Raw genomic sequence first — 13,790 nt, 5'->3', positions numbered from 1 at the left:
GACTATGCTTTGGATAACACCGGAAAGTAATTTGGCGTGAGTACTTTAGTATCGTATTGTTAAGAGATTCACCTCTGGTCATACTGATTAACACCACAAGTTGGCTCATCAGATGTATTATTTACACAATTCTAAGCCTCTATAGAGACCAACAAAAATTGCCATTGCCAACTATATTTCAGGTCGTCAAGGCGGGAATTGGTTAAAGTTTTCAACTAGCAATAATCACGCCGCGGTTAGACCTCATAGGCTACGATACTGCCACTGCGAAGGGATAAAGGGGCTGATTTGCAGAGGGATGGTATAAAACATCTGCACAACCCTGTGCTAGGGTTTGTCAGTCGTATTGGCACCCCAAAGTAAGTAAAACCTGTTATGTTAAGGTGGTTAAACTGTTACTCGTCGTGTTTGCTCATTAACAGTCAGGTCAATTTAACTGAGATAGAAAAAAATTGATGTTTATATGGGATAAACAGATGTGGTTTAATATTTTAAATGATTGTACTTAGTTTTGTAGGTTGGGCTAATTATTTCAATGTCGCGCCATTGACTATGCTTTGTATAACACCGGGAAGTAATTTGGCATGAGTACTTTAGTATTGTATTGTTAAGAGATTCACTTGTGGTCATACTGATTAACACCACAAGTTGGCTCATCAGATGTATTATTTACACAATTTTAAGCCTCTATAGAGACCAACAAAAATTGCCATTGCCGACTATATTTCAGGTCGGCAAGGCGGGAATTGGTTAAAGTTTTCAACTAGCAATAATCACGCCTCGGTATGACCTCATAGGCTACGATACTGCCACTGCGAAGGGATAAAGAGGCTGATTTGCAGAGGGATGGTATAAAACATCTGCACAACCCTGTGCTAGGGTTTGTCAGTGCATATTGGGACCCCAGAGTAAGTGAAACCAGTTATGTTAAGGTGGTTATACTGTTACCCGTCGTGTTTGCTCATTAATAGTCAGGTCAATTTAACTGAGATAGAAAAAAATTGATGTTTAAATTGGATAAACAGATGATGTTTAATATTTTAAGTGATTGTACTTAGTTTGGTAGGTGGGGCTAATTATTTCAATGTCGCCCCAGTGACTATGCTTTGGAAAACACTGGAGAGTAATTTGGCATGAGTACTTTAGTAGTGTATGGTTAAGAGATTCACTTGTGGTCATACTGATTAGCAACACAAGTTGGCTCATAAGATGTATTATTTACACAATTTTAAGCCTCTATAGAGACCAACAAAAATTGCCATTGCCGACTATATTTCAGGTCGTCAAGGCGGGAATTGGTTAAAGTTTTCAACTAGCAATAATCACGCCTCGGTTTGACCTCATAGGCTACGATACTGCCACTGCGAAGGGATAAAGAGGCTGATTTGCAGAGGGATGGTATAAAACATCTGCACAACCCTGTGCTAGGGTTTGTCAGTGCATATTGGGACCCCAGAGTAAGTGAAACCAGTTATGTTAAGGTGGTTATACTGTTACCCGTCGTGTTTGCTCATTAATAGTCAGGTCAATTTAACTGAGATAGAAAAAAATTGATGTTTAAATTGGATAAACAGATGATGTTTAATATTTTAAGTGATTGTACTTAGTTTGGTAGGTGGGGCTAATTATTTCAATGTCGCCCCATTGACTATGCTTTGGATAACACCGGAAAGTAATTTGGCATGCATACTTTAGTGTTGTAGGGTTAAGAGATTCACTTGTGGTCATACTGATTAACACCACATGTTGGCTCATCAGATGTATTATTTACACAATTTTAAGCCTCTATAGAGACCAACAAAAATTGCCATTGCCGACTATATTTCAGGTCGTCAAGGCGGGAATTGGTTAAAGTTTTCAACTAGCAATAATCACGCCTCGGTTTGACCTCATAGGCTACGATACTGCCACTGCGAAGGGATAAAGAGGCTGATTTGCAGAGGGATGGTATAAAACATCTGCACAACCCTGTGCTAGGGTTTGTCAGTCGTATTGGCACCCCAAAGTAAGTAAAACCTGTTATGTTAAGGTGGTTAAACTGTTACTCGTCGTGTTTGCTCATTAATAGTCAGGTCAATTTAACTGAGATAGAAAAAAATTGATGTTTATATGGGATAAACAGATGTGGTTTAATATTTTAAGTGATTGTACTTAGTTTTGTAGGTTGGGCTAATTATTTCAATGTCGCGCCATTGACTATGCTTTGTATAACACCGGGAAGTAATTTGGCATGAGTACTTTAGTATTGTATTGTTAAGAGATTCACTTGTGGTCATACTGATTAACACCACAAGTTGGCTCATCAGATGTATTATTTACACAATTTTAAGCCTCTATAGAGACCAACAAAAATTGCCATTGCCGACTATATTTCAGGTCGGCAAGGCGGGAATTGGTTAAAGTTTTCAACTAGCAATAATCACGCCTCGGTATGACCTCATAGGCTACGATACTGCCACTGCGAAGGGATAAAGAGGCTGATTTGCAGAGGGATGGTATAAAACATCTGCACAACCCTGTGCTAGGGTTTGTCAGTGCATATTGGGACCCCAGAGTAAGTGAAACCAGTTATGTTAAGGTGGTTATACTGTTACCCGTCGTGTTTGCTCATTAATAGTCAGGTCAATTTAACTGAGATACAAAAAAATTGATGTTTAAATTGGATAAACAGATGATGTTTAATATTTTAAGTGATTGTACTTAGTTTGGTAGGTGGGGCTAATTATTTCAATGTCGCCCCAGTGACTATGCTTTGGAAAACACCGGAGAGTAATTTGGCATGAGTACTTTAGTAGTGTATTGTTAAGAGATTCACTTGTGGTCATACTGATTAACAACACAAGTTGGCTCATAAGATGTATTCTTTACACAATTTTAAGCCTCTATAGAGACCAACAAAAACTGCCATTGCCGACTATATTTCAGGTTATCAAGGCGGGAATTGGTTAAAGTTTTCAACTAGCAATAATCACGCCTCGGTTTGACCTCATAGGCTACGATACTGCCACTGCGAAGGGATAAAGAGGCTGATTTGCAGAGGGATGGTATAAAACATCTGCACAACCCTGTGCTAGGGTTTGTCAGTGCATATTGGGACCCCAGAGTAAGTGAAACCAGTTATGTTAAGGTGGTTATACTGTTACCCGTCGTGTTTGCTCATTAATAGTCAGGTCAATTTAACTGAGATAGAAAAAAATTGATGTTTAAATGGGATAAGCAGATGATGTTTAATATTTTAAGTGATTGTACTTAGTTTGGTAGGTGGGGCTAATTATTTCAATGTCGCCCCATTAACTATGCTTTGGATAACACCGGAAAGTAATTTGCCATGCATACTTTAGTGTTGTAGTGTTAAGAGATTCACTTGTGGTCATACTGATTAACACCACAAGTTGGCTCAGCAGATGTATTATTTACACAATTTTAAGCCTCTATAGAGACCAACAAAAATTGCCATTGCCGACTATATTTCAGGTCGTCAAGGCGGGAATTGGTTAAAGTTTTCAACTAGCAATAATCACGCCTCGGTTTGACCTCATAGGCTACGATACTGCCACTGCGAAGGGATAAAGAGGCTGATTTGCAGAGGGATGGTATAAAACATCTGCACAACCCTGTGCTAGGCTTTGTCAGTGCATATTGGGACCCCAGAGTAAGTGAAACCAGTTATGTTAAGGTGGTTATACTGTTACCCGTCGTGTTTGCTCATTAATAGTCAGGTCAATTTAACTGAGATAGAAAAAAATTGATGTTTAAATGGGATAAACAGATGATGTTTAATATTTTAAGTGATTGTATTTAGTTTGGTAGGTGGGGCTAAATATTTCAATGTCGCCCCAGTGACTATGCTTTGGATAACACCGGAAAGTAATTTGGCGTGAGTACTTTAGTATCGTATTGTTAAGAGATTCACCTCTGGTCATACTGATTAACACCACAAGTTGGCTCATCAGATGTATTATTTACACAATTCTAAGCCTCTATAGAGACCAACAAAAATTGCCATTGCCAACTATATTTCAGGTCGTCAAGGCGGGAATTGGTTAAAGTTTTCAACTAGCAATAATCACGCCTCGGTTAGACCTCATAGGCTACGATACTGCCACTGCGAAGGGATAAAGGGGCTGATTTGCAGAGGGATGGTATAAAACATCTGCACAACCCTGTGCTAGGGTTTGTCAGTCGTATTGGCACCCCAAAGTAAGTAAAACCTGTTATGTTAAGGTGGTTAAACTGTTACTCGTCGTGTTTGCTCATTAACAGTCAGGTCAATTTAACTGAGATAGAAAAAAATTGATGTTTATATGGGATAAACAGATGTGGTTTAATATTTTAAGTGATTGTACTTAGTTTTGTAGGTTGGGCTAATTATTTCAATGTCGCGCCATTGACTATGCTTTGTATAACACCGGGAAGTAATTTGGCATGAGTACTTTAGTATTGTATTGTTAAGAGATTCACTTGTGGTCATACTGATTAACACCACAAGTTGGCTCATCAGATGTATTATTTACACAATTTTAAGCCTCTATAGAGACCAACAAAAATTGCCATTGCCGACTATATTTCAGGTCGGCAAGGCGGGAATTGGTTAAAGTTTTCAACTAGCAATAATCACGCCTCGGTATGACCTCATAGGCTACGATACTGCCACTGCGAAGGGATAAAGAGGCTGATTTGCAGAGGGATGGTATAAAACATCTGCACAACCCTGTGCTAGGGTTTGTCAGTGCATATTGGGACCCCAGAGTAAGTGAAACCAGTTATGTTAAGGTGGTTATACTGTTACCCGTCGTGTTTGCTCATTAATAGTCAGGTCAATTTAACTGAGATAGAAAAAATTTATGTTTAAATGGGATAAGCAGATGATGTTTAATATTTTAAGTGATTGTACTTAGTTTGGTAGGTGGGGCTAATTATTTCAATGTCGCCCCATTAACTATGCTTTGGATAACACCGGAAAGTAATTTGCCATGCATACTTTAGTGTTGTAGTGTTAAGAGATTCACTTGTGGTCATACTGATTAACACCACAAGTTGGCTCAGCAGATGTATTATTTACACAATTTTAAGCCTCTATAGAGACCAACAAAAATTGCCATTGCCGACTATATTTCAGGTCGTCAAGGCGGGAATTGGTTAAAGTTTTCAACTAGCAATAATCACGCCTCGGTTTGACCTCATAGGCTACGATACTGCCACTGCGAAGGGATAAAGAGGCTGATTTGCAGAGGGATGGTATAAAACATCTGCACAACCCTGTGCTAGGCTTTGTCAGTGCATATTGGGACCCCAGAGTAAGTGAAACCAGTTATGTTAAGGTGGTTATACTGTTACCCGTCGTGTTTGCTCATTAATAGTCAGGTCAATTTAACTGAGATAGAAAAAAATTTATGTTTAAATGGGATAAACAGATGATGTTTAATATTTTAAGTGATTGTATTTAGTTTGGTAGGTGGGGCTAAATATTTCAATGTCGCCCCAGTGACTATGCTTTGGATAACACCGGAAAGTAATTTGGCGTGAGTACTTTAGTATCGTATTGTTAAGAGATTCACCTCTGGTCATACTGATTAACACCACAAGTTGGCTCATCAGATGTATTATTTACACAATTCTAAGCCTCTATAGAGACCAACAAAAATTGCCATTGCCAACTATATTTCAGGTCGTCAAGGCGGGAATTGGTTAAAGTTTTCAACTAGCAATAATCACGCCTCGGTTAGACCTCATAGGCTACGATACTGCCACTGCGAAGGGATAAAGGGGCTGATTTGCAGAGGGATGGTATAAAACATCTGCACAACCCTGTGCTAGGGTTTGTCAGTCGTATTGGCACCCCAAAGTAAGTAAAACCTGTTATGTTAAGGTGGTTTAACTGTTACTCGTCGTGTTTGCTCATTAACAGTCAGGTCAATTTAACTGAGATAGAAAAAAATTGATGTTTATATGGGATAAACAGATGTGGTTTAATATTTTAAGTGACTGTACTTAGTTTTGTAGGTGGGGCTAATTATTTCAATGTCGCCCCATTGACTATGCTTTGGATAACACCGGGAAGTAATTTGGCATGAGTACTTTAGTATTGTATTGTTAAGAGATTCACTTGTGGTCATACTGATTAACACCACAAGTTGGCTCATCAGATGTATTATTTACACAATTTTAAGCCTCTATAGAGACCAACAACAATTGCCATTGCCGACTATATTTCAGGTCGTCAAGGCGGGAATTGGTTAAAGTTTTCAACTAGCAATAATCACGCCTCGGTTTGACCTCAGAGGCTACGATACTGCCACTGCGAAGGGATAAAGAGGCTGATTTGCAGAGGGATGGTATAAAACATCTGCACAACCCTGTGCTAGGGTTTGTCAGTCGTATTGGCACCCCAAAGTAAGTAAAACCTGTTATGTTAAGGTGGTTAAACTGTTACTCGTCGTGTTTGCTCATTAATAGTCAGGTCAATTTAACTGAGATAGAAAAAAATTGATGTTTATATGGGATAAACAGATGTGGTTTAATATTTTAAGTGATTGTACTTAGTTTTGTAGGTGGGGCTAATTATTTCAATGTCGCCCCATTGACTATGCTTTGGATAACACCGGGAAGTAATTTGGCATGAGTACTTTAGTATTGTATTGTTAAGAGATTCACTTGTGGTCATACTGATTAACACCACAAGTTGGCTCATCAGATGTATTATTTACACAATTTCAAGCCTCTATAAAACCAACAAAAATTGCCATTGCCGACTATATTTCAGGTCGGCAAGGCGGGAATTGGTTAAAGTTTTCAACTAGCAATAATCACGCCTCGGTATGACCACATAGGCTACGATACTGCCACTGCGAAGGGATAAAGAGGCTGATTTGCAGAGGGATGGTATAAAACATCTGCACAACCCTGTGCTAGGGTTTGTCAGTGCATATTGGGACCCCAGAGTAAGTGAAACCAGTTATGTTAAGGTGGTTATACTGTTACCCGTCGTGTTTGCTCATTAATAGTCAGGTCAATTTAACTGAGATAGAAAAAAATTGATGTTTAAATTGGATAAACAGATGATGTTTAATATGTTAAGTGATTGTACTTAGTTTGGTAGGTGGGGCTAATTATTTCAATGTCGCCCCAGTGACTATGCTTTGGAAAACACCGGAGAGTAATTTGGCATGAGTACTTTAGTAGTGTATTGTTAAGAGATTCACTTGTGGTCATACTGATTAACAACACAAGTTGGCTCATAAGATGTATTATTTACACAATTTAAGCCTCTATAGAGACCAACAAAAATTGCCATTGCCGACTATATTTCAGGTCGTCAAGGCGGGAATTGGTTAAAGTTTTCAACTAGCAATAATCACGCCTCGGTTTGACCTCATAGGCTACGATACTGCCACTGCGAAGGGATAAAGAGGCTGATTTGCAGAGGGATGGTATAAAACATCTGCACAACCCTGTGCTAGGGTTTGTCAGTGCATATTGGGACCCCAGAGTAAGTAAAACCTGTTATGTTAAGGTGGTTAAACTGTTACTCGTCGTGTTTGCTCATTAACAGTCAGGTCAATTTAACTGAGATAGAAAAAAATTGATGTTTATATGGGATAAACAGATGTGGTTTAATATTTTAAGTGATTGTACTTAGTTTTGTAGGTGGGGCTAATTATTTCAATGTCGCCCCATTGACTATGCTTTGGATAACACCGGGAAGTAATTTGGCATGAGTACTTTAGTATTGTATTGTTAAGAGATTCACTTGTGGTCATACTGATTAACACCAAAAGTTGGCTCATCAGATGTATTATTTACACAATTTTAAGCCTCTATAGAGACCAACAAAAATTGCCATTGCCGACTATATTTCAGGTCGGCAAGGCGGGAATTGGTTAAAGTTTTCAACTAGCAATAATCACGCCTCGGTTTGACCTCATAGGCTACGATACTGCCACTGCGAAGGGATAAAGAGGCTGATTTGCAGAGGGATGGTATAAAACATCTGCACAACCCTGTGCTAGGGTTTGTCAGTGCATATTGGGACCCCAGAGTAAGTGAAACCAGTTATGTTAAGGTGGTTATACTGTTACCCGTCGTGTTTGCTCATTAATAGTCAGGTCAATTTAACTGAGATAGAAAAAAATTGATGTTTAAATGGGATAAGCAGATGATGTTTAATATTTTAAGTGATTGTACTTAGTTTGGTAGGTGGGGCTAATTATTTCAATGTCGCCCCATTAACTATGCTTTGGATAACACCGGAAAGTAATTTGCCATGCATACTTTAGTGTTGTAGTGTTAAGAGATTCACTTGTGGTCATACTGATTAACACCACAAGTTGGCTCAGCAGATGTATTATTTACACAATTTTAAGCCTCTATAGAGACCAACAAAAATTGCCATTGCCGACTATATTTCAGGTCGTCAAGGCGGGAATTGGTTAAAGTTTTCAACTAGCAATAATCACGCCTCGGTTTGACCTCATAGGCTACGATACTGCCACTGCGAAGGGATAAAGAGGCTGATTTGCAGAGGGATGGTATAAAACATCTGCACAACCCTGTGCTAGGCTTTGTCAGTGCATATTGGGACCCCAGAGTAAGTGAAACCAGTTATGTTAAGGTGGTTATACTGTTACCCGTCGTGTTTGCTCATTAATAGTCAGGTCAATTTAACTGAGATAGAAAAAAATTGATGTTTAAATGGGATAAACAGATGATGTTTAATATTTTAAGTGATTGTATTTAGTTTGGTAGGTGGGGCTAAATATTTCAATGTCGCCCCAGTGACTATGCTTTGGATAACACCGGAAAGTAATTTGGCGTGAGTACTTTAGTATCGTATTGTTAAGAGATTCACCTCTGGTCATACTGATTAACACCACAAGTTGGCTCATCAGATGTATTATTTACACAATTCTAAGCCTCTATAGAGACCAACAAAAATTGCCATTGCCAACTATATTTCAGGTCGTCAAGGCGGGAATTGGTTAAAGTTTTCAACTAGCAATAATCACGCCTCGGTTAGACCTCATAGGCTACGATACTGCCACTGCGAAGGGATAAAGGGGCTGATTTGCAGAGGGATGGTATAAAACATCTGCACAACCCTGTGCTAGGGTTTGTCAGTCGTATTGGCACCCCAAAGTAAGTAAAACCTGTTATGTTAAGGTGGTTAAACTGTTACTCGTCGTGTTTGCTCATTAATAGTCAGGTCAATTTAACTGAGATAGAAAAAAATTGATGTTTATATGGGATAAACAGATGTGGTTTAATATTTTAAGTGACTGTACTTAGTTTTGTAGGTGGGGCTAATTATTTCAATGTCGCCCCATTGACTATGCTTTGGATAACACCGGGAAGTAATTTGGCATGAGTACTTTAGTATTGTATTGTTAAGAGATTCACTTGTGGTCATACTGATTAACACCACAAGTTGGCTCATCAGATGTATTATTTACACAATTTTAAGCCTCTATAGAGACCAACAAAAATTGCCATTGCCGACTATATTTCAGGTCGTCAAGGCGGGAATTGGTTAAAGTTTTCAACTAGCAATAATCACGCCTCGGTTTGACCTCATAGGCTACGATACTGCCACTGCGAAGGGATAAAGAGGCTGATTTGCAGAGGGATGGTATAAAACATCTGCACAACCCTGTGCTAGGGTTTGTCAGTGCATATTGGGACCCCAGAGTAAGTGAAACCAGTTATGTTAAGGTGGTTATACTGTTACCCGTCGTGTTTGCTCATTAATAGTCAGGTCAATTTAACTGAGATAGAAAAAAATTGATGTTTAAATTGGATAAACAGATGATGTTTAATATTTTAATTGATTGTACTTAGTTTGGTAGGTGGGGATAATTATTTCAATGTCGCCCCAGTGACTATGCTTTGGAAAACACCGGAGAGTAATTTGGCATGAGTACTTTAGTAGTGTATTGTTAAGAGATTCACTTGTGGTCATACTGATTAACAACACAAGTTGGCTCATAAGATGTATTATTTACACAATTTTAAGCCTCTATAGAGACCAACAAAAATTGCCATTGCCGACTATATTTCAGGTCGTCAAGGCGGGAATTGGTTAAAGTTTTCAACTAGCAATAATCACGCCTCGGTTTGACCTCATAGGCTACGATACTGCCACTGCAAGGGATAAAGAGGCTGATTTGCAGAGGGATGGTATAAAACATCTGCACAACCCTGTGCTAGGGTTTGTCAGTCGTATTGGCACCCCAAATTAAGTAAAACCTGTTATGTTAAGGTGGTTACACTGTTACTCGTCGTGTTTGCTCATTAATAGTCAGGTCAATTTAACTGAGATAGAAAAAAATTGATGTTTAAATTGGATAAACAGATGATGTTTAATATTTTAAGTGATTGTACTTAGTTTGGTAGGTGGGGCTAATTATTTCAATGTCGCCCCAGTGACTATGCTTTGGAAAACACCGGAGAGTAATTTGGCATGAGTACTTTAGTAGTGTATTGTTAAGAGATTCACTTGTGGTCATACTGATTAACAACACAAGTTGGCACATAAGATGTATTATTTACACAATTTTAAGCCTCTATAGAGACCAACAAAAATTGCCATTGCCGACTATATTTCAGGTCGTCAAGGCGGGAATTGGTTAAAGTTTTCAACTAGCAATAATCACGCCTCGGTTTGACCTCATAGGCTACGATACTGCCACTGCGAAGGGATAAAGAGGCTGATTTGCAGAGGGATGGTATAAAACATCTGCACAACCCTGTGCTAGGGTTTGTCAGTGCATATTGGGACCCCAGAGTAAGTGAAACCAGTTATGTTAAGGTGGTTATACTGTTACCCGTCGTGTTTGCTCATTAATAGTCAAGTCAATTTAACTGAGATAGAAAAAAATTGATGTTTAAATGGGATAAGCAGATGATGTTTAATATTTTAAGTGATTGTACTTAGTTTGGTAGGTGGGGCTAATTATTTCAATGTCGCCCCATTAACTATGCTTTGGATAACACCGGAAAGTAATTTGCCATTCATACTTTAGTGTTGTAGTGTTAAGAGATTCACTTGTGGTCATACTGATTAACACCACAAGTTGGCTCAGCAGATGTATTATTTACACAATTTTAAGCCTCTATAGAGACCAACAAAAATTGCCATTGCCGACTATATTTCAGGTCGTCAAGGCGGGAATTGGTTAAAGTTTTCAACTAGCAATAATCACGCCTCGGTTTGACCTCATAGGCTACGATACTGCCACTGCGAAGGGATAAAGAGGCTGATTTGCAGAGGGATGGTATAAAACATCTGCACAACCCTGTGCTAGGGTTTGTCAGTCGTATTGGCACCCCAAATTAAGTAAAACCTGTTATGTTAAGGTGGTTACACTGTTACTCGTCGTGTTTGCTCATTAATAGTCAGGTCAATTTAACTGAGATAGAAAAAAATTGATGTTTAAATTGGATAAACAGATGATGTTTAATATTTTAAGTGATTGTACTTAGTTTGGTAGGTGGGGCTAATTATTTCAATGTCGCCCCAGTGACTATGCTTTGGAAAACACCGGAGAGTAATTTGGCATGAGTACTTTAGTAGTCTATTGTTAAGAGATTCACTTGTGGTCATACTGATTAACAACACAAGTTGGCTCATAAGATGTATTATTTACACAATTTTAAGCCTCTATAGAGACCAACAAAAATTGCCATTGCCGACTATATTTCAGGTCGTCAAGACGGGAATTGGTTAAAGTTTTCAACTAGCAATAATCACGCCTCGGTTTGACCTCATAGGCTACGATATTGCCACTGCGAAGGGATAAAGAGGCTGATTTGCAGAGGGATGGTATAAAACATCTGCACAACCCTGTGCTAGGGTTTGTCAGTGCATATTGGGACCCCAGAGTAAGTGAAACCAGTTATGTTAAGGTGGTTATACTGTTACCCGTCGTGTTTGCTCATTAATAGTCAGGTCAATTTAACTGAGATAGAAAAAAATTGATGTTTAAATTGGATAAACAGATGATGTTTAATATTTTAATTGATTGTACTTAGTTTGGTAGGTGGGGATAATTATTTCAATGTCGCCCCAGTGACTATGCTTTGGAAAACACCGGAGAGTAATTTGGCATGAGTACTTTAGTAGTGTATTGTTAAGAGATTCACTTGTGGTCATACTGATTAACAACACAAGTTGGCACATAAGATGTATTATTTACACAATTTTAAGCCTCTATAGAGACCAACAAAAATTGCCATTGCCGACTATATTTCAGGTCGTCAAGGCGGGAATTGGTTAAAGTTTTCAACTAGCAATAATCACGCCTCGGTTTGACCTCATAGGGTACGATACTGCCACTGCGAAGGGATAAAGAGGCTGATTTGCAGAGGGATGGTATAAAACATCTGCACAACCCTGTGCTAGGGTTTGTCAGTGCATATTGGGACCCCAGAGTAAGTGAAACCAGTTATGTTAAGGTGGTTATACTGTTACCCGTCGTGATTGCTCATTAATAGTCAGGTCAATTTAACTGAGATAGAAAAAAATTGATGATTAAATGGGATAAGCAGATGATGTTTAATATTTTAAGTGATTGTACTTAGTTTGGTAGGTGGGGCTAATTATTTCAATGTCGCCCCATTGACTATGCTTTGGATAACACCGGAAAGTAATTTGGCATGAATACTTTAGTGTTGTAGTGTTAAGAGATTCACTTGTGGTCATACTGATTAACACCACAAGTTGGCTCATCAGATGTATTATTTACACAATTTTAAGCCTCTATAGAGACCAACAAAAATTGCCATTGCCGACTATATTTCAGGTCGTCAAGGCGGGAATTGGTTAAAGTTTTCAACTAGCAATAATCACGCCTCGGTTTGACCTCATAGGCTACGATACTGCCACTGCGAAGGGATAAAAGGGCTGATTTGCAGAGGGATGGTATAAAACATCTGCACAACCCTGTGCTAGGGTTTGTCAGTGCATATTGGGACCCCAGAGTAAGTGAAACCAGTTATGTTAAGGTGGTTATACTGTTACCCGTCGTGTTTGCTCATTAATAGTCAGGTCAATTTAACTGAGATAGAAAAAAATTGATGTTTAAATTGGATAAACAGATGATGTTTAATATTTTAAGTGATTGTACTTAGTTTGGTAGGTGGGGCTAATTATTTCAATGTCGCCCCAGTGACTATGCTTTGGAAAACACCGGAGAGTAATTTGGCATGAGTACTTTAGTAGTGTATTGTTAAGAGATTCACTTGTGGTCATACTGATTAACAACACAAGTTGGCTCATAAGATGTATTATTTACACAATTTTAAGCCTCTATAGAGACCAACAAAAATTGCCATTGCCGACTATATTTCAGGTCGTCAAGGCGGGAATTGGTTAAAGTTTTCAACTAGCAATAATCACGCCTCGGTTTGACCTCATAGGCTACGATACTGCCACTGCGAAGGGATAAAGAGGCTGATTTGCAGAGGGATGGTATAAAACATCTGCACAACCCTGTGCTAGGGTTTGTCAGTGCATATTGGGACCCCAGAGTAAGTGAAACCAGTTATGTTAAGGTGGTTATACTGTTACCCGTCGTGTTTGCTCATTAATAGTCAAGTCAATTTAACTGAGATAGAAAAAAATTGATGTTTAAATGGGATAAGCAGATGATGTTTAATATTTTAAGTGATTGTACTTAGTTTGGTAGGTGGGGCTAATTATTTCAATGTCGCCCCATTAACTATGCTTTGGATAACACCGGAAAGTAATTTGCCATTCATACTTTAGTGTTGTAGTGTTAAGAGATTCACTTGTG

The 13,790-nt window shown here is 38.7% G+C and overlaps 25 non-coding genes across 25 annotated transcripts; all 25 read right to left on the bottom strand.

Annotated features, from left to right (window-relative positions):
• Positions 1-136: 136 nt before the first annotated feature.
• Positions 137-276, bottom strand: LOC133955969 (U4 spliceosomal RNA). Its single transcript, XR_009921012.1, has one exon. It is a non-coding gene; the product is annotated as a U4 spliceosomal RNA (small nuclear RNA).
• Positions 277-684: 408 nt separating this feature from the next.
• Positions 685-824, bottom strand: LOC133955996 (U4 spliceosomal RNA). The gene has a single exon (XR_009921037.1). It is a non-coding gene; the product is annotated as a U4 spliceosomal RNA (small nuclear RNA).
• A 409-nt stretch (positions 825-1,233) lies between these two features.
• LOC133955904 (U4 spliceosomal RNA) lies at positions 1,234-1,373 on the bottom strand. The gene has a single exon (XR_009920951.1). It is a non-coding gene; the product is annotated as a U4 spliceosomal RNA (small nuclear RNA).
• Positions 1,374-1,782: 409 nt separating this feature from the next.
• On the bottom strand, positions 1,783-1,922 carry LOC133955903 (U4 spliceosomal RNA). The gene has a single exon (XR_009920950.1). It is a non-coding gene; the product is annotated as a U4 spliceosomal RNA (small nuclear RNA).
• A 408-nt stretch (positions 1,923-2,330) lies between these two features.
• On the bottom strand, positions 2,331-2,470 carry LOC133955984 (U4 spliceosomal RNA). The gene has a single exon (XR_009921026.1). It is a non-coding gene; the product is annotated as a U4 spliceosomal RNA (small nuclear RNA).
• Positions 2,471-2,879: 409 nt separating this feature from the next.
• LOC133955989 (U4 spliceosomal RNA) lies at positions 2,880-3,019 on the bottom strand. The gene has a single exon (XR_009921030.1). It is a non-coding gene; the product is annotated as a U4 spliceosomal RNA (small nuclear RNA).
• Positions 3,020-3,428: 409 nt separating this feature from the next.
• LOC133955902 (U4 spliceosomal RNA) lies at positions 3,429-3,568 on the bottom strand. Its single transcript, XR_009920949.1, has one exon. It is a non-coding gene; the product is annotated as a U4 spliceosomal RNA (small nuclear RNA).
• A 409-nt stretch (positions 3,569-3,977) lies between these two features.
• LOC133955920 (U4 spliceosomal RNA) lies at positions 3,978-4,117 on the bottom strand. Its single transcript, XR_009920967.1, has one exon. It is a non-coding gene; the product is annotated as a U4 spliceosomal RNA (small nuclear RNA).
• A 408-nt stretch (positions 4,118-4,525) lies between these two features.
• Positions 4,526-4,665, bottom strand: LOC133955972 (U4 spliceosomal RNA). The gene has a single exon (XR_009921014.1). It is a non-coding gene; the product is annotated as a U4 spliceosomal RNA (small nuclear RNA).
• A 408-nt stretch (positions 4,666-5,073) lies between these two features.
• Positions 5,074-5,213, bottom strand: LOC133955900 (U4 spliceosomal RNA). Its single transcript, XR_009920947.1, has one exon. It is a non-coding gene; the product is annotated as a U4 spliceosomal RNA (small nuclear RNA).
• Positions 5,214-5,622: 409 nt separating this feature from the next.
• LOC133955919 (U4 spliceosomal RNA) lies at positions 5,623-5,762 on the bottom strand. Its single transcript, XR_009920966.1, has one exon. It is a non-coding gene; the product is annotated as a U4 spliceosomal RNA (small nuclear RNA).
• Positions 5,763-6,170: 408 nt separating this feature from the next.
• LOC133955975 (U4 spliceosomal RNA) lies at positions 6,171-6,310 on the bottom strand. The gene has a single exon (XR_009921017.1). It is a non-coding gene; the product is annotated as a U4 spliceosomal RNA (small nuclear RNA).
• A 409-nt stretch (positions 6,311-6,719) lies between these two features.
• LOC133955991 (U4 spliceosomal RNA) lies at positions 6,720-6,857 on the bottom strand. The gene has a single exon (XR_009921032.1). It is a non-coding gene; the product is annotated as a U4 spliceosomal RNA (small nuclear RNA).
• Positions 6,858-7,265: 408 nt separating this feature from the next.
• LOC133955899 (U4 spliceosomal RNA) lies at positions 7,266-7,405 on the bottom strand. Its single transcript, XR_009920946.1, has one exon. It is a non-coding gene; the product is annotated as a U4 spliceosomal RNA (small nuclear RNA).
• A 409-nt stretch (positions 7,406-7,814) lies between these two features.
• On the bottom strand, positions 7,815-7,954 carry LOC133955935 (U4 spliceosomal RNA). The gene has a single exon (XR_009920981.1). It is a non-coding gene; the product is annotated as a U4 spliceosomal RNA (small nuclear RNA).
• Positions 7,955-8,363: 409 nt separating this feature from the next.
• On the bottom strand, positions 8,364-8,503 carry LOC133955898 (U4 spliceosomal RNA). Its single transcript, XR_009920945.1, has one exon. It is a non-coding gene; the product is annotated as a U4 spliceosomal RNA (small nuclear RNA).
• Positions 8,504-8,912: 409 nt separating this feature from the next.
• On the bottom strand, positions 8,913-9,052 carry LOC133955918 (U4 spliceosomal RNA). Its single transcript, XR_009920965.1, has one exon. It is a non-coding gene; the product is annotated as a U4 spliceosomal RNA (small nuclear RNA).
• Positions 9,053-9,460: 408 nt separating this feature from the next.
• Positions 9,461-9,600, bottom strand: LOC133955897 (U4 spliceosomal RNA). Its single transcript, XR_009920944.1, has one exon. It is a non-coding gene; the product is annotated as a U4 spliceosomal RNA (small nuclear RNA).
• A 409-nt stretch (positions 9,601-10,009) lies between these two features.
• Positions 10,010-10,148, bottom strand: LOC133955971 (U4 spliceosomal RNA). Its single transcript, XR_009921013.1, has one exon. It is a non-coding gene; the product is annotated as a U4 spliceosomal RNA (small nuclear RNA).
• Positions 10,149-10,556: 408 nt separating this feature from the next.
• LOC133955896 (U4 spliceosomal RNA) lies at positions 10,557-10,696 on the bottom strand. The gene has a single exon (XR_009920943.1). It is a non-coding gene; the product is annotated as a U4 spliceosomal RNA (small nuclear RNA).
• A 409-nt stretch (positions 10,697-11,105) lies between these two features.
• LOC133955894 (U4 spliceosomal RNA) lies at positions 11,106-11,245 on the bottom strand. Its single transcript, XR_009920942.1, has one exon. It is a non-coding gene; the product is annotated as a U4 spliceosomal RNA (small nuclear RNA).
• A 408-nt stretch (positions 11,246-11,653) lies between these two features.
• On the bottom strand, positions 11,654-11,793 carry LOC133955939 (U4 spliceosomal RNA). The gene has a single exon (XR_009920984.1). It is a non-coding gene; the product is annotated as a U4 spliceosomal RNA (small nuclear RNA).
• Positions 11,794-12,202: 409 nt separating this feature from the next.
• LOC133955973 (U4 spliceosomal RNA) lies at positions 12,203-12,342 on the bottom strand. The gene has a single exon (XR_009921015.1). It is a non-coding gene; the product is annotated as a U4 spliceosomal RNA (small nuclear RNA).
• Positions 12,343-12,751: 409 nt separating this feature from the next.
• On the bottom strand, positions 12,752-12,891 carry LOC133955893 (U4 spliceosomal RNA). The gene has a single exon (XR_009920941.1). It is a non-coding gene; the product is annotated as a U4 spliceosomal RNA (small nuclear RNA).
• Positions 12,892-13,300: 409 nt separating this feature from the next.
• LOC133955892 (U4 spliceosomal RNA) lies at positions 13,301-13,440 on the bottom strand. Its single transcript, XR_009920940.1, has one exon. It is a non-coding gene; the product is annotated as a U4 spliceosomal RNA (small nuclear RNA).
• Between the last annotated feature and the right edge of the window lie 350 nt (positions 13,441-13,790).

This window comes from Platichthys flesus, chromosome 6 (assembly GCF_949316205.1).
Source record: "Platichthys flesus chromosome 6, fPlaFle2.1, whole genome shotgun sequence".
In the NCBI taxonomy this organism is placed as follows: domain Eukaryota; kingdom Metazoa; phylum Chordata; class Actinopteri; order Pleuronectiformes; family Pleuronectidae; genus Platichthys; species Platichthys flesus.
Note: the sequence above shows the minus strand (reverse complement) of the source record. Positions and strands in the feature narration are given on the sequence as shown.